The sequence below is a fragment of the Mastigoproctus giganteus genome, chromosome 14 (assembly GCF_048544385.1).
Source record: "Mastigoproctus giganteus isolate SK-2022 chromosome 14, ASM4854438v1, whole genome shotgun sequence".
NCBI classification, from domain to species: Eukaryota; Metazoa; Arthropoda; class Arachnida; order Uropygi; family Thelyphonidae; genus Mastigoproctus; species Mastigoproctus giganteus.
The window spans coordinates 57,477,936-57,487,585 of NC_143588.1; positions in this window are offsets into that span (position 1 = coordinate 57,477,936).

A 9,650-nucleotide genomic window follows, 5' to 3' on the forward strand; every position below is an offset into this window, starting at 1 on the left:
GTGGTAATCAATGGGAGCTGCTCTTCGTGGACTAATGTTATTAATGGAGTCCCACAGGGTTCAGTTTTAGGTCCACTGTTGTTTTTGTATATTTATTAATAATACTGATGAAGGAATTATCAGGCTTAGTGTCGATTTTTGCAGATGATACAAAGGTTCGCAGGGTTGTTAATGACCGTAATGGCAGTGTGCTACTGCAACAGGATCAAGGAAATTTGGGCAGATGGGCTGAGAAGTGGCAACTGAAGTTTCAAATTGACAAATGCAAAGTACTGCATATGGGTAGAAGTAACCCCAGAGAAACGTACCAACTGTGTGGTACTACACTTAAGGTGGTAGAAAATGAAAAAGACCTGGGAGTAATTGTGCAGTCAGATATGAAGTTTTCTGAGCGATGCAGACAGGCTGCCAGAGCAGGTCATGGGGTATTGTCAATGATATATAGGAGTTTTGCTAGCAGGGAGAAGGAGATGATTGTCCCTTTGTATAAGGCAATAGTCAGGCCACGCCTTGAGTACTGCGTACAAGTCTGGAGGCCTCATTTTAGGAAGGATGTAGATTTGCTTGAGCATGTACAGAGAAAGGCAACAAGGTTGGTGAGGGGAACGAAGGGGTTCTCTTACCAAGAAAGGCTTAAGTTCTGCAAATTGCAGCGGCAGGAGACTAGGCACCTGCGAGGTGATCTGATTGAGGTGTATAAGGCCTTGAATAGGTTGAGCACGCTGAACTCTGATGGGGTTCTTCTGCTTGCTCAGATTACGAACCTGAAGGGGCATAAATTCAAAGAGAGGAAAGACAGTTGTAGAATAGATGTGCGGAAATTTGCCTTTAGCCAGCGGGTAGATGATTGCTGGAACAAACTTTCATTTGTCGTGTCGGTGTGGAAGTTGATAGCTTAAATAAATTCAAGGAGGAACTGGACCAACATTTAGAGGGAATGGATGTGTGAATTTTTTTTTTTTTTGGCTGATGTTAAATAAGCTCATATGCTTGCTTTCTTGCATCACATGCCTCCATTACTATTGCACCCAGTTGTTGTTGTTGTTGTTGTTATTTTAGTTTTTAGGAGCATTAGCAACTAAGGCCATATTGCTCCGGGATATGCGGTGGTAATTCCCTGACCTTTCCGCATCCTCCGTATTTGGTGGTGACGAGCTCGAACCCCGGTCTTATCAAGAAGCGTCTGCTACGCACTGCTGCTCCTTCCCACCTGGCTACGGAGGCGCCTAATCCAGTTGTACTAAAACAACAGCACGACAACGAATCGACCGGTTAGCAATGCTACTAATGTGTATTTACGGGCTGATTCGCAGCCCTCGGGAGCACGGTGGTCATAATCTCTGCCATCCTCCATGGGTGGGAAAGATCTGAGTTTGAAATACATAAGGCGAGGAAGTGTTATGGGCTTATTTACACAAGGTTGCTGAATTTGCCGCTTTTGGGTGTTCGCCCGTAAACTCCGGTGTTTTTTTTTTTTTTTCTCCCAGCAAAAACCGAAGAATACACACAATTATAGGCACTGGCTCTTCCTAGCTTTAGTTACTTTGGCGCTTAACAAACAACCAACACTTAGCCGATTTGTATGTTGTCAGGGCTGAAAAAACCGGAAACATTCGCGTTGGGGGATCCTACTCATGCTGCCTCAAAGAATCCAGAACATAACACACACAAACCTATGCCTTTCACATATCTGGCCCATTTGTAGTGATACTGTTCCTCACAGAGATATGAGGCGGAGTTGAACAAACGTTCTAGGTGCCATTCTAACCCTTACATATACACATGTCCACGCTGCCTTAAATCAGCCAACTACAGTTCCGATTGAAGAAGTTTATAAGAATTCTTTCAGTCAACTGGTGCAATACTAACATATTGTTTATTGGAGGCCTGAAGAGGTAAAACCCATGTTTAGTCTCCAGAGTAAAGTTTCCTGCATCCCCTCCCCATCTCCTTCAACCCATACACGGTACTACTACTAATACTGTCCAGTACCACTATTCATACCTAATATAATATAACATTAATAATATAGTATAAAATTATAATTTAATACTTACTAGTACTAATACTAGGTGGTAGATGACTCTCATCAATTGGTGTAATACCACCACTTTGCTTATTGGAGGTCTGAAGTGGTGAAACCCTCGCTTAGTCTCCAAAGCACGGTATTAAGTACTATAGGTTTGGATACCTTTTGTGTTTGGGGATTTCATTTAAAAAAAAAAGAAAAAAAAGTCTCCCAAAGGATTACAACCCAAATCGAAAGGAGCACACTAAAGATTATCCAGCTGCCTCAAATCGGCCACTTAAACCTCCGATTGAAGAGGTTTATTATTAGAATTCTTCCAGTCTCCGAATGGATTCGAACCCAGATACAAAGGGGCGAGACGTGACGAAAGCACTATACTGTTACGGAGTACTCTGGAGGACATCTGAGGAGCAGAAACCCAAGAGTAAGAGTAACTTTTAGACTCGAAGGAGGAGAAGTTAAAGGTGGTTCAGGACGAAAAGAACTTCGAGGTCATCATACAAACCAGTATGAAATTTACTATGCACTATAAAGAGGGCTAGAAAGTAACATGCGGCTCTGCTTATGATTTATAAGACCTTTGCAAACAGGGAGAAAGATGGCATCGTTCCTCTCTATAAGAAGATAGTACGAAAGCATTTGGAGTACAGTAAGCCCTCGATTTAACGGACTTCGTATTTAACGGACAAAACATTTCTGTCCTAAAGAAAAAATTTAGAACCTATTTATATCCGATAGCGTCGCACATCAGACAGATGTGCTGAAAATTCCTTCTAATGAAATAAAGACTGTTTTACTGCCAGATAATGCACCTGCTCACTCACCCTAATGCTGAGAGGTTAGTTAGCAGGGATGGGAGAATTAAATGTGGTTTTTCTGCATCCTAACACTACTTCACTGATACAGCCGATGGATCAGGGTGTAATCATTGCATGTAAGAGGTTGTATAAGAAGAAATTTTTGGAAGAGGTGGTGGTTGTTTTGGAAGAAACAGAAGACCTGAAAAAGATACAAGAGGCACCAGGACACTACAAAATTTACATGCATACAACATCAGATCTGCTCTCTTCAACTTAGCAGCTGCGTGGAAAGATATGAAGATTACTACCTTAGCCAATGCTTGGAAGAAGTTGTTGAACGACATAGAACCTGAAATGGATTTTGAGGGAGTTGAGGTGTCTAATTTTCTGGACACTCTTCTGACGGCCGGCAACAAAAATGCAACTGAGAATGATGTGGAACAGTAGCTCGAAAATGAAGGTCATCCGGGCTATCCAATTTTTTCTGAGGGAGAGATTGCGGAAAACGTACTTCATGGAGAACAAGAGGACGATGATGATGATAAAGACGAAGAATCAGTTGCACCTCATCCTAAATTGTCTGTTATAAGACAACATATGGATAACATCATACATTATATCGAATCATCATCAGACCCTGGTGTGCTTCCTTATTATGAATATTTTAAAGAATTTTGATCTACAGTAATAAGGAAGCAGCACCAAGGTGTAAGGTAACTGAAGCTTGATGATTTCTTCAAGACCACTTCATCAACTTGATCTGTTTCACCAGAACCCTCTACCAGCAAGGAATTAACACCTCTCTTTCCATATGACAGTTGTTTCTGACTCTGAAAATCACAATTTTCAGAGTCAGAAATATTAATTAAGTTAATATTATGTATCTTTTTAAAAGTTTTTTTTTTTTTGTTTTTTATTCAATGGCGTTTAAGAATTTTAAAGTATTTTTTCCCCCTCTAAAATGGATTTAAATGAAAAAAAAACCTAATGTTCACATTGAAAACAACTTTGTGTGAGCTTTAAGAAAAAAAGTGGTGGAAACACTACATTAATTACATTGTATAGTTTTTGACGTGTTCAATTAAAGTAAAGTTTGGTTTTTGTCGTAAATTTATTTTTATATTTTTAACAGATGTTTTAGTGGCGTGTATAAAATAGTGATATTTATAGTTCTCGTATACCTCATGCGTTTGATTTGAGGACGATGTTTGTATGAGTAAATGGCATAATATAATTAATAATTTCCAGTTAAAACAAAAAGTACTACTGAATTTGATGATCAAAGAGAGTGGCTTTTAATTCTACTGACAACAGCACTATGTTAATAGCACGATGACAGACAGTTTTTTATCATTCGGAGTGTTTTCTACCTTTCATCTAGCGTTGATGAGGCTCTGCAGCCACTTGTTATTGTGAAACAAGCACCAATTAACAAGACAGCAGCCTCGACAGGCCCCAGTTAGGATTTATGATGACTTAAGTACAGGAAGAAGCGAAATGAAGTCCTGTGTTTCGTACTATTTTCTTTAATAAGGTTCGTTTTCAAGGATGCTACTTGTATTTACATATGAAACTAAGAAAAATGAGGAATACTTAGTGCAGTTTAGAGTGGAAGGTGCTCGTCTTTGACAACTGACGAAATTTGCATGGCAAATGAATCCCTCGACCACTTGCTTAAAAGCACTACTTTTAAACAAGCGTACTAAAGACGTATAACTGCTGTAGGTTAATATCTGAAGGCAGTGAGATGGAAAGGTATTGTTATGGTGTTGTGAAACGACTTCAAGCAGAGGCGGTAGTAAAATGCACGGTCCAGATAACTCTGTCTTGAGTCCTCAAGCGAGAGATTTTTCTGCTTAATCGTACATGCACACTGAGATAAAGTAAAAACAAAAAAAACCTTAACATTCTTACTCCGAACTTGTCTTCATTCGCGCTTGGCATTCCTTCACGAACAGGAAAATGGCCAAAGTTTGTTTTTTTTTTCGTCAATTTTCATTTATTGTAGAATGAATTTGTCTCAATAATATTTATCCTTTTTCAGGTGATAATGAAACGAAGTTTTCGTCAAAATTATGAAGATTAAGAAGCTTTAGGAAATATGATTCATATTTTAAAATAATGTACGGGTTAAAAACAACTTCCCATGAAGAATTTAAAATTTTTAGGTTAATATCAGCTAATCATCATGCAACAGTCCATGAAATGCAAACTTTATCTAAGAAACGTTCATAAATCAATCAATCTGGGAAATAGAATGGATGAACATTGTATCTTTTATTTAATCTCTCTGAAATGACTAAATTTGAAGACCGTGTTACTCTTATCATTTGTTATTATAAAATACTTCATTTGTGGCTGAATCAAGATTAGTTGAAAATCTAGATGAAAGATTAGTTTATCAAGATTAGATAAAAGGCAACTGGCTCGATAATACGTTGAGGGCAAACGAAATTATTTCTATATTTTTGTTAAAGCTGCTCCCCATTACAAAAAAGCTTACTATATGGTGTGACTTCACGTTGTGATTTTTGATTGGTCCATATTTCTTTAACAGATGAAGTAACTCAAGACGGTTAGAGTACCTGGAAAAGATATGACAGGATGTTGTTAAGCATCGCTTTGCGTGGTGAACGAGGAGTCCATGATCACGTAATATTCCAGAAAGATGGAACTCTATTTCAATCGAAGTGTAGCTACTCTTTTCAAGATTGCATTCAGCTGTTGTAATGTTATTTGGTTTTTAGGAGCATTAGCAACTAAGGCCATATTGCTCCGGGGATATGCGGTGGTCATTCCCTGACCTTTCCACATCCTCCGTATTTGGTGGTCACGGGCAGATTGCATTCAGCAATAATCTGATTGCGATGTTAAATGCCCTTTGGAAATTGACGATTTAAATCTGCGACTTTTCTTGAAACATCGTATTTACAAACAAACAATAAAATTATTAGAACTAAAACGTCCTCCTCACAGAGCGGAAAACACTTTCGAATCCCGTTAATGATGCGAAGAATTTTTATGGGATTTTTTCACAACTTGGCTGAATTAGGCGGTCTCAGGAGAGGATTGCATGGTTCATCTCTCGGAAGCTCCCGTTTTTCGTGCAGCAAACAGGTAAAAAGCATTCTTGATAGCGTTCTTTTGCTAACAGTCCATGTGTCACATTCTGAATAATTTCCTTATCGCTCCAAATCTGTGACGTTTCAAGAAGGCTTTAAACTTGGGAGAGTTTAAATCGGATTTAGTTCCGTGTTTTTTTTGTTTTTTTTTTTAAAAACAAAAAAAAAAAAAAAAACAGGGAACTAAATCCGTTGAGAACAAATAAATGTCACACTAGTATCATCCGGAATATTGATTCAACTACCTAAGTGTATTATGTTCATGAACTGCGTGTATTCTCTGGTCGGTTTACCTGTTTTGCTGTAGGAAAAACCAAGTTTCCGGGATAGGAGAGACGTTGCTATTTACACCTGAGACTGACTAACTCAGCAATTGAGTGAAAAAAAAAAACCCATGAAAGTTCCCTGGCTCATTAACGGGATTCGAACCAGAGCCTTTTCCACCTGGTATGCGCTAGATGGTGACGATGCCACTGTGCTACGCACGCAGACAATTCGGTGAGAATATAGTGGCATAGTGTTTTGTAGAAGGAGACCAGCCAGAGAATATAGTGGCTTAGCGTTTTGTGGAAGGCACCACCGCTGGTTTCCTATATCTGCGCCATGGTACTTTTTTTTTTTTTTTTTTTTTTGTTAGTTGTTGGCGCATCAGCTTCTGTAGCCATAATGCACCTTCCAAAGTTTTTTTTGCATTTTTTTACTGTGATCCAAGCCCGAGGCGGGGTTCGAACCCGCGACCTTTGGGTTGCCAGGCAGGCACATTACCCACCTGGCTAGCCCGGTCGGTATGGTACTTTGTGAAGTACAGAATCTCTGTAAAAGCCAGAAAAGTATAATGTCTGGTTTGTGTCTCTAGCTTCTTGGCCGCAGGACCCTTAGTGGGATTCCGCGTTGCCCGCCACCACCACTGGGACGCTGGGAGGCGAGTCAGGCTGCCCGTCATACTCTGGCTGGTCTCCGCCAGGGTCGCCTGAGCATACTGACAGGCCAAAAAAAATTGTTCAAAGGAGGCACTAGGTAAAAGAAGTAGAGAGGTCAGAATAGGGGGAAAAAGGAGTGGGTGGGCAGTTAGGGGAGATTGTCCACCCTACGTTAGGAGAAATTTGGGTTTGGGGATGGGATTATAAAGTTACAGGGGAGAGGTGCCCCTGTATGATCGCCAGCGGCCAGACTCTGTATCCCGCACTCAAGAGAATGCCAGCAATCCTGAACCAAAGGTGCCAACAAGAAATCCTACCTACCCTAATGGGTTAGCACGTGGGCCAGAGTCGACATGGCGCCTCCGTAGCCAGGTGGGCAGGAGCAGCAGTGCGTAGCACACGCTTCTTGATTAGACCGGGGTTCGAGCTCGTGACCACCAAATACGGAGGATGCGGAAACGTCAGGGAATGACCACCGCATATCCACGGAGCAATATGGCTTTAGTTGCTAATGCTCCTAAAAACCAAATAGCAAACAGAGTCGACATTTCGGGCTATCCCACTCCAGTCATGGGGGGGGGGGGTTTGTTGGCGTTTCCTTGTAAGGCTCAAGTTCTACTAACTTGTTTCTTCGAGTAGTGAATACAGTTTGGGCATATTTGTTGAGAGATTTGTATGAATCTTCGTCCTGGAGTGGGATGCTCTCACAATCTCGGCGGTCCCTCTGAATTTCAGTGAGGAATCTAAGTCTGTTATCTTCATAGGTTTGACATTCATACATGATGTGACACAATGTCTCCACAACACCACAAGAGAGTGCTCTGCACTCTCTTGTGCAGTGCAATTCTTTTACTCCCACTCCCGGCAGGGGAGAGAGGTGACGGCTTGCTGTCGCCTCTCTTCTCTGCCACACCTTTTCTTCCCTCTGGTGGGGCATGGGCATGCCTCACTGAAAAATTGGGGGTCACCTACCCTATCGACCCTCTTCTTCCTATTTCACCCACCAGCCTTCATTCTCCCCTCCCAGCACTTTTTCTTGCACAGCGTATAGCCCTACACGTCCAAATTTAAATACACCAAAAAATTTCGCCCAACCTTTTAGGTACTTCAGAAACAGGCTTTCAGCGTCAAACCCCATATTAGTGCTTTAATGTAAGTGATTTAATCAACCGCGGTCGTTCCAACTTTATTTTAGGTCCTAGCCACTAAAATCCCAGGAAAGTAAGTGGCAGGACCTGCCAGAGTACAATTGACTCAATGGTAACACCCGGCTAGCCTCCACGTGGCGAGGTATGGACAACGTCTGGTCCCATTAGGGGCCTGGCGGCCAATAAGCCGGATAAACAATGGGCACAACATATAACACTACTCATGACCCACACACTTCTAAATCTCTGGCTTTGACAGGGTACTGTCACCGATACATAGAACATTCGCGGAGATGGGAGAAATCCCAGGAGCCGCTAGACCCTCAATATACCTCATACCTCAACACCACAATGGATGCATTTCAACAAAAAGGATAAGGAGCACCTCATACTGCTGGAGGAGAACCATTACCGGGCTCTCTCACAATTTGCCCAAGAGATGTTTACCAGACTAAGGACCCTACCACGACTACCCTAGAGCCTACTGTTTAATCCTGAAAAAAGCAAACAGACACAAGACAAACCACTGGTCACCCACTAGTGAATTTCGAACACCACCAACTCGCAGGACCGAAAACACCCCACATAACCACACTCACTAATTACTATAAAAGGACTAAAAGAAGACACCTACCTACAACAAGAACAAGGACTGTACTAGAAGAACTGTACTAGCATAAAAAAGAAGAAAAAAAATACTGGACTGGACCATGAATGACAGTGCAGCTGCACTGCCCAATGCCAATATTGGCGATCTGAACTGGACTCTCTTGCCTGGTTCCCCTTTTAACTCCACTTCCCTTGGCAGGGGGTGGAGACGGGCCCCGTATCCTCTCCCCCTGCCTCTCCTCCTTTCACCTGTTGAGGCATGGGCCTGCCTCACTGACTCTCTGGGGTCGCCTTCTCTATCGTCCCCATATTTCTACCTCTTCCCCCATCCTTCAGTCTTCCCATCCACTCTATCTGTGTGCCAGCGAACACTCTATACTTCCAAATTTGACTACACCCAAATTGCTTCTCCCACAAAACTTTCGGCCCTTCAAACTCTAGCGCTGTCCCTGCCGCGATCATCACTCCATATGTGTGTGTGCGGTTTTTTTATAGGTCCTAGCCACTGAATTCTCAGGAAATTAGGTGGCAGGACCTGCCAGAGTAATCTTAAAGTATTGGTGTACCTGGTCTGCCTCCACGGGGCGAAATGCGGGCAACGTCGGGCCTCAGTAGGGATTTGGCGGCTAAATGGCCAGAGGTACAACGATACACAACACTACACGTAAACAATACCCATATACTTTTAAATCTCTGGCCTTTACAGTGTTCTGTAGCACAAGACAATGTATACCACGCGGAGATGGGGGAAAACCCCTGGTGCCCAAAACACACTTTACTTTACACTTAACACCCGGCGAGTCTGCCACTTAGACACCATGTGATTCAAATTCTTAACTTCTCTTCCTTAAGATCATTATCTGGGTTAGTAGTAATATCCAATAAACTTACAGATAATCCCTTTTTAAATTTGTATATCATACACCGAAACAGAACAACCAAGTCCAAGGGAAGAACCCCCACCACAACCTGAAGGGCATTGTTAGAAGCAGTCCTCGGCACATAAAATATTGCCAATAACA